Here is a 14,642-nt window from a genome sequence, read left to right as displayed (position 1 = left end):
CAGTTACTTGAGTTCATAATTAGCGTTATTTAATAACTGATAAAACACTATAACAACGTATTTCTTGCTTTAATCATAAAGACCGCTTTCTTCAAATTTATCTCTAAAAACACAAATATAGGCTAGCTTCCCTTCAATGTCATTTAAGACAGCAAATCAGATTTCTACAATGCTTTTTTTCTACGTGCTCAAAATAATCTTAAACAAGATGATTCCGTGTTTTATTGACTTTATACACTGGTGAATTGGACCTATCATCAACTTCATGAATCTGTATTAAATACCGTTTTTCATAATGCCCAATTTCTAAATCCTGCTATTATAATTTTTATTTATTTTTTATTTTTTTAAATATATTCAGAATAAATCGTGTTTCATGATAAATACAAATTAAACAAATCGTAATATTTATTAAATGAGTAAAGTTCAGTTTTGATGCCGTATCATAATAGAATGTTGCTATCTAGTTTCTTAACTCAGTTAGCAAACTGTTAATGTAGTCTAGATAGATTAATAAATTAATTAAATGTGTCACATTTTGATTAAATGTAATTCTTAAAGACATTCGGTGAATTACTTGTAAGTAACTAGCTTCCGTGATTTCAAAAATGATTGAATCATTTATCATAGATTATGGAGTGATTTGTTTTTATCCTTTTGAAACAATTCGTTGCAATATAAAGTTTCAAAAGAGTGATTTAAATCAGCCTTATGTTTTCTCTGCGGTTTTTATCATTTCTATCATTAGATAGACTTCTTCTGAAGCTGTATGGTTTAAATTGGTATGATTTAGAATCAGTATTCTGCAAAAAAGATGAAAACAGAATGTAATAGAATTATAAATTATGATTTTATTTATAAGTTTCCTTATATGCTACCGAAAATTAATATGTTTAATATTCTCTTGTTTTCAATTATTTTGATACATTAATCATTTACATTAAACTTTTCCCAAAATGTTTTTATTAAATGTTTTAATATATTCCTAAAATGAGTTTTGTATCATTGTAAGACATGCTCTATCTATTAAACTTCAGATTAGAGTTTCAGAAAGAATTTTAAAGCAGCAGAAATAATGATACCTAGGTGAACCTCCTATTATGTGAATGATTGATGTAAAATGTAGAAAACGTTCTTTCACGTTTTTATGTGGAACACAAATAAGCTTTACCTTAAATAAAAATAAAGAGGAAAATAAGAATTTTATGACGTTGAAGAAAACATACTTTTCAACATCTGACAAATGATGCATTAGTTCATCGTTTATTATTTTAAATGATGTTGCTTGGCGGGAAATACCTCTAATAACACAGGTGCGATAAAAAAAAGCTGAATCGAAATTATTGAGGATATTTCTTTTATTTTGAGTTAGAAATACAATTCCTGAAACTCGTTTCTTTCAAGGTGAAAAAGATTTTAATTTTTCTTTCTCATAATATTGCTTTCAAACTTTTGATAATTTTTATCAACACAACACTAAAAGTGTTTTTATTATTTTTTAATAATTGTAAGATTAACGTGCTTACAAATAGCGACGATCAGCGGTAACAATTATTCCCCCCCCCATTATTTTTCTTTGCCCATATCCTTCCATTTGACCCAAAATAGAAAAAATAAATAGTAGTACATATTTGTATAATTTAGTTAGTACCAGGATATCCATTACGTAAGTCTTAAAAAAAAAACTTTCTTCTGCATTTAACAGTATCTTAGTTCAATTTTGAAAACACGTCAACGATTAAAGCAAATAAACAATAAAGGTATGATATTAGTAAAAGTACAGTAATAAATTCACGTTAAAGCCTTGGTTGATAAGTCTAACCATTAGTTCTAAAACAAATAGCATTAGATAAAAGTCAAAACATTTCCCTTTATCATGGAAGAAGACGTATGTTCTGTACAAGTGTTTCCACTAATAAAAGGGCTCAAAAACCTGTACATAACATTCTTTTGTACTGCAAACTGTACTATTTGGAGATTTGGTCAAATAAATGGACATTATGTATACTCATCTCAAATTATGTCTCATTCTTAAACCAGAATATTTTTCATTTTTTTTAAGTTATCATTAGTACAATAATTTATTCCCTTCTTCAACAATAAAAAAATATTTTTAAATTGCTTTGACTATAATTTAAAAATTCTAAGAAAAATAAAATGCTTGCAATTTATAGAAAAAATAATTATCAGTTTAAAAGTTTCTCAAATGCACAAAAAATTGATGGGATTTATTTTAATTTTAATTTTTTTAAGATTATTGCTTGCGGAAGTTGAAAAATAATTAAATATTTTACAATTAAACATTTTAATTGACATCATTTAAAAGGAAATTAAATATAATCAACGATTAAAATATTAAATATTGTTATTGGCCGACAGTTAATTTGTTCAAATGATTTCGGATATTACAGCTATGATTCAATTAAACTTCTTCTTCTGTTAACTTAAACTGTCATAAATATAAAGATTTTTAAAAAAATTATGCATCTTTTTAAAATTATATTTTTTTAGTTATATGCATTGACTTTTTAAAATCTTAAAGTAACTTGAGGAACTGAAAAGCATACAGTTTATGCAAGTCATATTTTACCTAACTGATAACTCGTGCAGATATTTATACATATTTTTTTCTACTCCTGTCATTTCAAAAAGTATGGAAATGTTGTGGATGTAGGAAAAATTTAAATGTGGAAATATTTCAAAGAGTTAAAATACTTCTTGCATATTACTCTTCAAATGTAAAAGAAACGCCATAAATCAAGGTGATAAATTGCAAAGAATGATAATTTAGAGTAAAATATATCCTTACTTTCAAGATAAAATGAAATATATTTATCGGAATGAAACAATTTATCGAAAGCTGTATGTAAATGTTAAACTGAAAAATTGTCCTTAGCGTGGTTTCATATGGTTTTACGATGAAAAAAAATGCTATCAGATGACAATACAAAGAAAATCGGTGCGTATGAAAAATATTCATTGTAAATGCATATTTATTTAACAGCACTTAAATTTCAATAAAACATTAATTCCCTTTTCGAAATTCAAAATACCTATGACTGAAATCTTTTTTGAAAGGATTTCATTAGTAAGAAACGCCATCGATATTAATTAATTGGAATTAAAGTTATAAGATGAGGATTATAGTTGTCCTTGGAATTAGATAGGAGTTAAAAATCATTTAAAGTATTCTCGACTGAAATATTTTTTTTATTATGCATATATGATCCCGTATTTAATGTCCTGAATTAAAGAATGATGTACCTGCTACAAAAAGCACTTAAAATAACTTTGTTTTAGTGCCTAGAAACTCCAATTCAAATAAAAGTCGCAAAGTTAAAAAAAATGAAAAAAATCAAAGAGAAAGGTTTGAAATGCAAAACGTTGATGTTAAGCTATTCAGTAATGATTCGTTGCATTATTGTTATCTCAAGTGTGCAGGGGGGGTGTATCAATTTTCTAAAATTCTAAAAATCGCTTTAAAAATACCTTTACTCCTGTTTTTATTTTGCATGTTACATTCAGGAACATCTTCGTTACTGTTCTCCTAATAGTGATTCCTGTCTGACTTTTAGATCTGGATTTTTGAAATAATTAAGGTTTGAATGATTAAAGGTTCAGCATCAAAGTAAATTGAAAATATGATTTTCTGATTAATGACTGCATGATTTGTATTTCCGATATATTTTGATCACTTTCAAAATTGGCAGTGAGTTTTATTTAATTGGAGCATGCTAAATTGTGAATTAAATGTAAGAAACGTTTTCTGTACTTTTAAGCATTTTATTATATTTCTATCAGTTTTAATTAATATGACAATGAACCTCGAATTTTATATTCCTGATCACGATAGCCAGTTAAAGATTTAAGAGCATAATCCGAAATCTTTCGTAATGATAATATATAAAAAAAAAGCATAAACCGAAATTTTGCGCAATGATAATATTTAAAAAAAAAAATCTTAATTTTCAATTTTCCGATATATTTTGGATGTTTTTACAGATATCTGGTTGCTGAAGAAAAAAAGAATGTTTGTGAAATTTTACTATCACCGTTCAATTATATGAAATTTATTTTATAAATTTTAGATCATATACTCTATCGTATAGCCATAAAAATCAATTATAAATCATATACTCTATCGTATAGCCTTTAAAATCATATTAATTTTTTTTCTTTTATATATGCTTTATCCACATACATATTGTTTTATTTATCAATGGAAAGTATAAAGAATAGTAGAAACATAAAATTTATCGAAATAAATTATTACATTATTAATACTCTCGAATACTTGTAACGAGGGAAAATGGTGATTGTTTATCGTCGGCTCCAAAACCAGCTGAAAGTTCTGCTATTTCATAATGGAAATGCCCTACCATCTGTTCCAATAGCATTTTCCAGTATAACGAATGAATGAAAATATGGCCTCACCTCATTATATTACCTCATGAGATCGATTATTCACATCATAATTGGAACAAGTGTGCAGATGTTAAAGTAATTGCCATTCTCCCATGTATGCAACTGGAATAGGCAAAATATTGTTGTTTCCTGTGCGAGTGGAACAGCAGGGTAAGACACCAGCACTATATCAAAAATAAGAGGCCAGAGAGCAAATAAAATATTGCCGGTGAAAAAATACCCAAAACATTACTGTAACCGATAAAAAGAAAATGAATGTCCCACCTCAACACGTAGGGGTTGATGAAGAATTTTGTTAAAGCGGTGAATAAAGAAAGGCATGATTTTTATTACTTGAAAGAACAATTTTCATCTCTAAGCTATGCGAAAATCATGGAGAGAATTTTCATTGGAATGAAGGCCCACCTTATAAAGGGAAAGATATTTTGGGATACACTAAGTAATTTAGAAAAAAAAAACTTAGATTAATTTAAAAAAATAATAAAAAATTTTGTAGGAAATAAATTCATTACTTTTTAATAATTAGGATATAAAGATATGCTAAAAAGTTATAAAAATTTAGAATGTTCAACGTCATTGAAAATTCAGATTTCCTCTGTTAATTACCCCCCCCCCCCCCTCCTCAAAGGTGTGCTGCCGAGCATATGAAAGCTTCCATCAAGTTATTTCTGCAATGGAAACTCGATATCAAAAGCAGGGGGAATTCTAATATATTCGAAGATGACTGTTGTAATTTTTTTCGAGAGACTACTGATTGTGTTTATAAGAGAACATCCAGAGTTGAGATATTTACTGCTTCATAAAATAATAATAATAAAAAAGAAATTAAACCATTGAGACATCTTTTATAAATATTTCCTTTCACAAAAATTATTTTTAATTTTCCTAAAGATTTATAAATAATGTAATTTGTCAATGTTTCATATTAACTTTAGGCTTTATAAATGTTTATTATTTTTATTAATACTAAAATGCCAAAATTTGTATAGTAAATTTATTTAATAAATGTTATGAAATAAAAAAAAATTCCGATTTTGAAGTTTTAAAAAATTTTAAATGAAGAAATTATTTTAATGTAATATTCTTTTACAATCATTTTACGCGTCAATAATTTCGATATATTTTATATCTTCTATTTAACAAGGATTAAGATTCATGTCATATTTTGGAGTTGGATACATGTGAGGTATTTATTCAGCATTTCAGATTTCTACAATATGAAATATGCTCCATTCAATTGAGTTCATTTAGTAAATTAACGTTTCACACGTATAAAAGACACATTAGAAAATAGAACTATCTAATTAAAAATTATATAAAATTATGCTACGTTTCTCAATTCGAAAATGTATCTTGCATGGTGTAAATATAATGATTTAAAGCCTGTGATATAGGCAATATGAATATAATAAAAAAAATCAATATAAGGGTTATTTACACAGAATGGGAGAAATAAAATAGTGACGAATGGAAATATTGCTATAATAATCAAAATAATTTAATCGAAATAAATATAGGATAGTAATAAGAATGTTAAATCTTGAATCCAACAATTAGTTATGCAGGTAACATTAATCAGAATTAATGGATATTTTTATTACTATTTAATTTATATTCATGTACCAATTTTAAAAGCTCTCAATCAATAATATGTTATCAATTACACAATAATGATAATTTTTATGAAACAAAATCGCTATAAGCAAGATAAAAACTTTTTTTTTTCAAAATTATAACCTCTTAGTAGGAATGTTATATTCACTTCCTCAAGTTAAGAAATAAGCTTCCATTTCAGTGAAAAACGTAAATATCGTATCAGAAAGCGAGTTCAATATTGGAAAAAGCTATATAGAAAACTGTTTTAATATATTCAGAGTGCATTGCATTAAAGAATATTTGCTTTACCAGCATCTCCCAGGGTGTCAGTGTTTGCACTGCTTTTTTATTTTTTGCTTTATGATTGTGAAAACTGAAAACATTTGAAACAAAGAGTGTTTCATGAAGTAACATTTGAAATACATATCTACGGATCATTGCTTCGTATTTGGTGTTAAATGTGTATTCAAAAATACAGGGATATGAATTTTTTTTAAATGATGTTTTTCTTTTGTATGCTTTTATTTATATTTCTAAGAATATTTTTAAATATAAAAACTTTACATATAACATTGCATAAGTTAAAAATAGAAGAATAGGATTGAATATTTTAAATGAGTCGTTTTTAATCTTCAGAAGTTCAAATGAAAAGTAGAAATACGTAGAAAATCTCGGACGATGTCAAATGACATAACAAGTCAAGGTTAAAATTTAATTGCTCTGAATTCATTACGAGGTATTCTACATGCTTTTTTTATTTTCCAACTTTAGAACCCTTACCATTAATAATGATGCAAGGAATTCTACTAAACTAGCGCTACGTTCCGAATCATAAATTGGGTCATGCAAAAGGAATTTTTTTTATGGATTTATAATTAGCAAACTTTTTCAAAACTAAGGATGGTGACAAAGACAACCGCTCACCAGCAGAAGTGGCCATCCCAAAAATTTTCTAGCCTACTCTTTATTTAAGGTACTATCCCCGAGAACAAATTTGCATATTTCTAAAAGTACATAACGACAGACGGTCAACCGTTCTTTGAATTTGGCTCAAAATTTGATAGATGTCTGAATTATAAATGCCAAATCAGTGCATCTACTTCTCTTCGGTTTGTAGTTACTGTATTAACTTATTTTAGAACAACAGGACAGATACGCGACTTCTAATTGAAGTGTACACAAAATGTGATAAAAATCTACAAATTTGGACCGAGCATCAGATTTTTTTTCTCAAAACGATTTGAAGTTCTTTGAACGGCTGAATTCCTTTTTTAATAGTTCCTTATAATGGTAGACACCATCTGAGGCTTAAAGAAATTCCTTTAAAAATGCTGAAATTTCTCAAAAAATCCTGGTGCAATATAAGATTACTATTTTCAAAAATCTTAAAAAACTTCAATTGCAAATATGAGCTTTACTTACATACTATTTTCATGATAGATATGAAAATATTAATTAGGCATTTTATTTTTCATATTAAGATTAGGCAATTCTGTATTCATATTTAGCAACTAATTATTATGTCACCAGTGTTACTCTAAGGTTTGACTGTCTCAACAAAACAAGCACATTACGTGCTTTGATGTGCAAAAATATTGTCACAAATCATGTCCATCTCTTCATAATAAAAGACATATATTTTTGATCTGATAATCCAAAATTTGATTTCTGACTAGTTAAAATTAGATGTATTGTAGACTAATTGAAACACTCCAAAGATATATAATAAAGACTATTTCGCAGTCAATTCTTTGAAAACTTCTTCAACAAGAACATGCTGTAGAATCACAACTACATTTACCTGCATTTGCCAACTTTAGTGGCATGTTTTCGTCTTACTGATTATTTAACGCAAAAATTTTGGATACTATTAAGTAATTTATTACTAAGCTTGTTTTGTAGGAATTAATTAAAATAATTGTTTTCTTGTTCAAAAAAAAAAAACCCGCATGTTTTGCATTTTTATGCAATTTATATTTCATTTGTTTTTTATTTTGGTAAAGATGAAATTTTGTAATTCCTTTTCATTCTACAGGGTAATTCATTCTACAGAATACAAACGTATTTTTCAAATTTCGTGGGGAGGTAGAGAATAACTCAGGAAATCGATTTCATATAGGAAAATATGTGCGCGAATTTCATCTGCATTGAAAAAATGGACAAGTGAAGTGAACCCAAGGAAACAGTAAAGTTAAGTGATAATGAATGCTGTCTTCATTCCATCAAGATAAAGTACATTGGTTACCAGCACTGGGACTATTTGCATGAACACAGTATTCACAGCGTCATTGCATCCACTTCCGAACATTTTTCAAAAACGCCTGGTATAATCCTCCGAGATATTCGGTATCAGTTTGACGGAGCACCAGACCATAGCACAATTGTTGCGTGTCTTTACCTGAACAGAACACCAGTTCACCTGATTTATCGCCCATAGATTTCTTTTTTGTGCTGGGCCATGAAAGATCATGTGTACGAGACTCCTGTCGACACTGAAATGGACCTTGTTGCACGAATAGTGGCCACCGCTGGCATTGTCAATGATATGCCAGGCGTTTTTGAAAATGTTTGGTAGTCAATGCAACGTCGCTGCGAATCCTGTATTCGTGTAAATGGTCGCAATTTTGAGCTCCGACTGTGAACTTTCACTTTACCTAGTTGCAATAAAAGTTACATTCGTTACCATGTAACGGTACTGTTTCACTTCAGTTGTCCATTTTGTCCATGCAGATGACATTTGCTGACATAATTTTCTATGTTAAATCGGTTTCCTGACGTATTCCCTACCTCCCTACGGAATTTGAGCGATTTGAATCACCCTGTATTTTGATGTGCTAAAATATATTTTATACAAAAATGTCTTCTTTTTTTTAAAAATAAAACACTATTATAAAATTTGCAAAAATGAATCCTCAGCTAACTTTTTTATCTAGTTAAAGTTCAGTTCCATTTTAATAGGATTATAACTCAATTTTTTTCCTTTGAATTGGAACTGTTAAATGTACAGCATTTCACAAAAGTAATTCATTATTTTTCATTGATATAATTTTTTCTTGTTAAGATAAAATGAAATCGACAGTATCTACGGCCACTAAATCAAGAATTTGCATTCTAATCTCTTCATTTGATTGGCATCAGGATTAAAGGCTGCACTCTAAATAAGGCTTGATTGAGTATAAATTTCAGACTGAAGAATATTTTGCCTTGTATCCATTCTGAATGCTACTCATTGCAGCTTCGTAATCCCCTGAAAGGCCTTTTCATCAAATCCAATAAATGGCATAATTCTATTTCCCATAAGCCAGTAATTAACTTCAAATGAAACATATACTGATTTGATTCTATTATAGTCTAAGCAAAGATCATTTAAATATTCTGTTTAAAATAACATATGAAACAAACCAAATTCCATTGGATGATAGCAGTAAATATATTTTCAAACATTCAATAACAGTAATTCTCTCTATTAAAGAATATAAATTTGGAATATTTAAAAGCAGAGTATTACTTTATTACTTTTTATGGTTATATAATTACTACAAAAGCATTAAAAAAAGTCAACATTTTTTTGGCGCGATTCTTATTAGATGGGTATATATAAAATTATATAACTAAAATATCAGTTATATGTAGCATGTATTTTTGTATATTTTTATCGAAATAAATTGGGATGTGCTTATTATTGTAATAAAAGCTGCATGCTAATGTGATAGTATAAAATATTTCTCAGAAAAATATTTGTATAAATTCTAATAAATCAAGGACTTTGAATGATATTTATCTAAAAAAATTGTTACAAGGAAGATTACTTTTCTCTGGCTGAAATTCTAGTGCATTTTACGAATATACACTTTCTTGTATACAAAGTATAAAGGAAGTATTGTAACCCTAAAAGAATTCGAATTCGAGATTTTTATATGTTTCAGACCTCCCTGGGTACAAAAAACACATTTCTGCATTATGTTTTTACAACTGTGAACGTAATAAATAAACATTTTGATCTAGATAGTTAAAAATTTGTTTATTGAATTATAACCAAATGTGCGGATTTCCATTTTTGAATGTTTAGTTTAGTTTAGTTTAGTTATTACAACATCCCGTTTTAAAGCAACACTACGGCTAGTTTGGGACGGACCTCGTCATTTCGAACCGCTGTCAGACGACGAGGACGACACCTGAGCTGACAACCTAGCTCCAAATTCCCACACTAAACCAACATGAGGACGTTTGACCATGAGGGAATTAGGGTGCATCAGATCGGCTTACACGAGGTATCTTCGATGGAATCGGGTCTTCAATCTGAAACCTTCCGGTTACTAAGACGAGCCCTTACCAGCAGTCCTTCGTGATCTAAAAGTTTTTGAATGAAATTCTTTCAAGGGTTCGAGTAAAATTGAACTCAATAACAAACTAGGTACTTACAATTAGTTGCATAAGTTTAGAATCTAAAATATGGATATTTATCAAATTTTGAAATAGATCATTCAAAAAGTTGACTGTTTGTAGATCTATTCTTCCGTATGCAGGTAAATGCAATAACTCCAGAAATGACTTATATGAATGAAGTGGGATATCTTATCCTATAACCAGAACGGCAATTCCATGCCGATTTTTCTTTTTCTTTCGGACACTAAAAAGACGTTCAAAATACATATTTCAACAATAAATTCAGTAAAACCTTTAGTTTCATGCCAAATAACTATATTTCGTAAATACTGTTTGTTAATGCCATGGTAAGTATTTGTGGCCCTTCCCAAACTTCATTCATATACGTGGGGGGGGGGGTCCTTCATTGAACAGTGCACGAGGCATTATATCGAAGACCACTCCCACTGGTTTTAAAATGCAGAAATATGTTTAATAAAATGTTTAATATTTGAATACAAATTATAAATTGCCACAAATGTCATACAAATAAAAATATAAAATTAAATACTGAACTTTTTGTCGTTAGGGGCAAGATTTCCATTAAAATAAAATTTCTAATTCATAGTACATTATCAAATTTTCTAATAACTTACTGATTAAATACATATTTCAAAGATAGATTCCGTAAAACTTTTAGATTTACGCTAAATAACTATATTTCGTAAATGCTGTTGTTCCGTATATAATACTTTAAGTAGTATGTATCAGGATTTAAGCATGCTTTTTTTATTTAGAATATTTGCAATAAACTGAATTTATAAAAAATATAGTAGCAAATAATATAATTTAAATAAAAAGGATTTCTTCGCTTTAAAGTTTTCTTATCTGTTTTATATTTCTTGACTAGAAAAATTTACGTTATTTATAATTATCTCACTTTCATTGAAGCATAATTCTTGAATTGTCTTCGTTATATTGATTGATCTAATTTCTCATTCCTATAATTTTAAGAAAATTCCTCTGCGGCATAATGACCTATGCTAGATTCATTTTGAATATATCTGAGTACCTTCCTTTATTTTTTAACGTTTATTTCCAAATTAATGCGTAAATTTTAAGTTGCCTGCCTCTGCTTGTGACTGAGCAATAGCAAGGCATTTATGATTATTGGAAACATGAAATTCTGAAAATTAATTCCAATTCATTAATAATTACTTTAAAAAAATCTTTCATTTAATAGCATGTAATTAAATCTATCTCATACATTTCCAAAATTCTCATTGTACAACCAGGCAAAAAAGAATTTTTTCAACAGAAAAAATATTTGTATAAAGGACGGTGAGAACGAAGTGCTTCATTTGATGTAATCCTTAATCCGAATTTTACAGTGAGTTAATTTTCAATTCTAGTGGAAAAAAATCAAGATTATTCTAATAACTTGTTTCTTTCTTACGAAAAAATCAAAAGTAATTATATGAAGTATTTTAAGCTACTTAAGTATAAAAAAATAAAAAAATCTAATTCATTATCGTATTTATATTGATTTATATTTTACATTTGCCTTTGAAATAATTTAGCCACGCATCTGCATAATCAAATTTCGGATACAAATTATATTTTAACACGAAAATCTTTTTTACATTTCATAGGCAAAAAAACAAATAATTCTGTTGAAACTTTTTTAATTTGCACTTTTTTTCATGGATTCTGTTTTTAAATAATTCAAACGAAAACAAATGTTTTTTAAGTTGAGGAAAGTAAAATCCAATTCTTTTTTAGTAAGTTATTTCTTGATGACAAGACTTTTCACAGATTTTTTATTTCCTCTAAAATTACACGTTATAAAAGTAACGAAAGTCAGAAAAAAAAAATTCATCCGATTCGGAAAGAATTACTTTTTAATTCATTCTTTAAATTTCATTAATCATTTTGACTTTTCTTTGTTAACTGGAGTATAACATTTTCTCTTGTTTACGTTTGTACTCTGTATCCATTAAATTAATATAAAAAAAGTTTACATTTTTCTATCGTGTTTTTTTTTTCTCTTTTATTATAAAAGTTTTTTCGTGACAATTTTCAGAAGCATCTGTATTACATGCTTACGAAAATCAGCTTTATGTGCTTTTTTTCAAATAACTTTGTCTTCCACAAATTTGTATTAAAATATATAAGTATTGCATGCTTATATTTCAAATATTTGATTAAATCAGAAATAGTTTTAATTAGAAGTTTATTATTCTTTTCATACACCTTTAATTATATTAACTGGTTCCGTATTTTTACAGAGAGAATTTTATAATCGCATTTTAATCAAAGATAAAATTCTTCTTCTTTAAAAGTGAGCTTTTAATGATGTATGATTATGCCTATAAGAACTATATTTAATAAAAATCTGAAAGTCAAAGAAGAATCATAAATAAATGCGACGGAACGGATGCTACGAATTGTACTGAAAGGAAATTCAACTCCAATAAATATTAAAAGTAGTATGCTTTTAAACATTGATTGTATGTTAATATATATTATGAATAATGTTTAGATTCTAGAAATAAATTAGTGTTTTTTTTTATTTAAATCGCTATGATAGATCTATCTTTTGGCAAGAGTTTTATGATGTATCGATTTTATGTATGTTAACTATATTTTGATTGTGGCTTGAATCAATGTCATTAATTCATTTTGAATTTAGATCCATAAATGCAAAAAAAGAAATTTAAAGAATTAAATGTAATAAACCATATATTAATTAACTTTCTATGAATTTTACTGTCGTTTTTACTTAATTTTGAAATAATACTACGAGCTGTAATATTTACTGTATATTAATTGGATGTTAAAATTAATGTTAAATGTTAAAATTTCTCACCTACAATCTTTTCTGCGTTTCTAAACAATGAATTTAAATATTATATCAATTTAAATTCATATTTTTCTTAATGTAAATTTAAAGAATACGAATAATATTAAAAAACATTTATGAAAGATCACATAAAGCTGTGTTTAATTCTTAACTATAATTATAATGAACTATTACTGATATTTAGAAATTCAATGCAAAATAAAAGATAATTTTGGAAGCTGAGATATTATTTGAATATAAATTTCTGAAAAGATAAAAGTGATCAAATGTCAAGCAGAATTACTTTTTTAAATAAAATAGCTGACATATTCTTTTAATAAATGTTTTTTGGAGTTTTAGACAAATAAAATGTAAATTAGTTAAAATATTAAAGATTGATAATTATTTTAAATAACTATAATAAACAGGTTAGAATTAACATTTTTCATCGAAAAAATTTAACTGGATTTGTCTCTTAAAAAATTGCAATTTGTTTTTTTTATTTAAGAATTATAAACTCAAAATCACAATTAAAAAAAATCATATTTAAAATTAAAATATATCATAAGAAAAAATGTGTGATATTTGCTAAAGATATAGAATTTTATCATTGCATATAAATATAAAAAAATTATTTAAAAAAATATATAAAAGTTAATACATTGAATATTATATATCTCAAAATGATTAAGAAAATAAGCAACAGTTCTTTAAAGATAATGATTCTTTGTCTAGAAGAAAAACTTTCTTATTTCACGTCACGTTACTTATTTCTTTTCATTTTGAAAGAAAAATATAAATTAATTTTTCATAAAAACAAAAAAGGTTGAGCATTAACGACAAATCAAAGCATAAAAATTATTAAGAAAGCTTTCAATGAAGCTATTTTTATTAATACGAGTTACTTGCAATGATAGAAATATAAGCGTAGGCGCACACTCACCTGTAAGGCCAGCCAATTGATGCCAGTGGGATCGTTCGCTCTTCACTTCCACACTCTCGGGCATCTGAAACTTCAGTCCCAACATCTGAATGAGAGTTTGTGCACCAAACTCCTTAGGCGGTGCGCTTGGCGATTCTTTAGTCGCATCTTGGCGACTCCTGGCTTTAATGATTACGAAGAAAAAAGCAGATTCAGTATATTTGCTAACAGTGTTTATGTTGGATAGAACATTTAATATTAATCTCGATGTTAGTCTTATATGGCTCTTTTTATAATTTTTTTTAAATATAAATAATTCCGCAATAAAAAATGTTTTAATTACAGCCTTTTTTTAAGAGGAAAGGCTATAAAGAAATAAACTTAAATATAGAATATTAATTTCAATTTTATAACATTTTTCGTCAAATTTCCCAATATTTTGATTAATTTAGACTTTTTTATTTATTTGAAATCTCTCCAAAATGTTTTTAA

At 27.2% G+C, this 14,642-nt stretch overlaps 1 protein-coding gene across 1 annotated transcript in view; it reads right to left on the bottom strand.

Annotated features, from left to right (window-relative positions):
* LOC129963477 (tachykinin-like peptides receptor 99D) overlaps positions 1–14,247 on the bottom strand; it is a 127,226-nt gene extending 112,979 nt beyond the window's left edge. The window contains exon 1 of the mRNA XM_056077884.1: positions 14,172–14,247. The gene's annotated coding sequence lies outside the window, so the exon portion shown is untranslated. The remainder of the gene's footprint in view (positions 1–14,171) is intronic.
* Positions 14,248–14,642: the final 395 nt, after the last annotated feature.

This window comes from Argiope bruennichi, chromosome 3 (genome assembly GCF_947563725.1).
Source record: "Argiope bruennichi chromosome 3, qqArgBrue1.1, whole genome shotgun sequence".
Classification (NCBI taxonomy): Eukaryota; Metazoa; Arthropoda; class Arachnida; order Araneae; family Araneidae; genus Argiope; species Argiope bruennichi.
The sequence above is the reverse complement of the archived record's forward strand: the minus strand, read 5'-3'. Positions and strand labels throughout refer to the sequence as shown.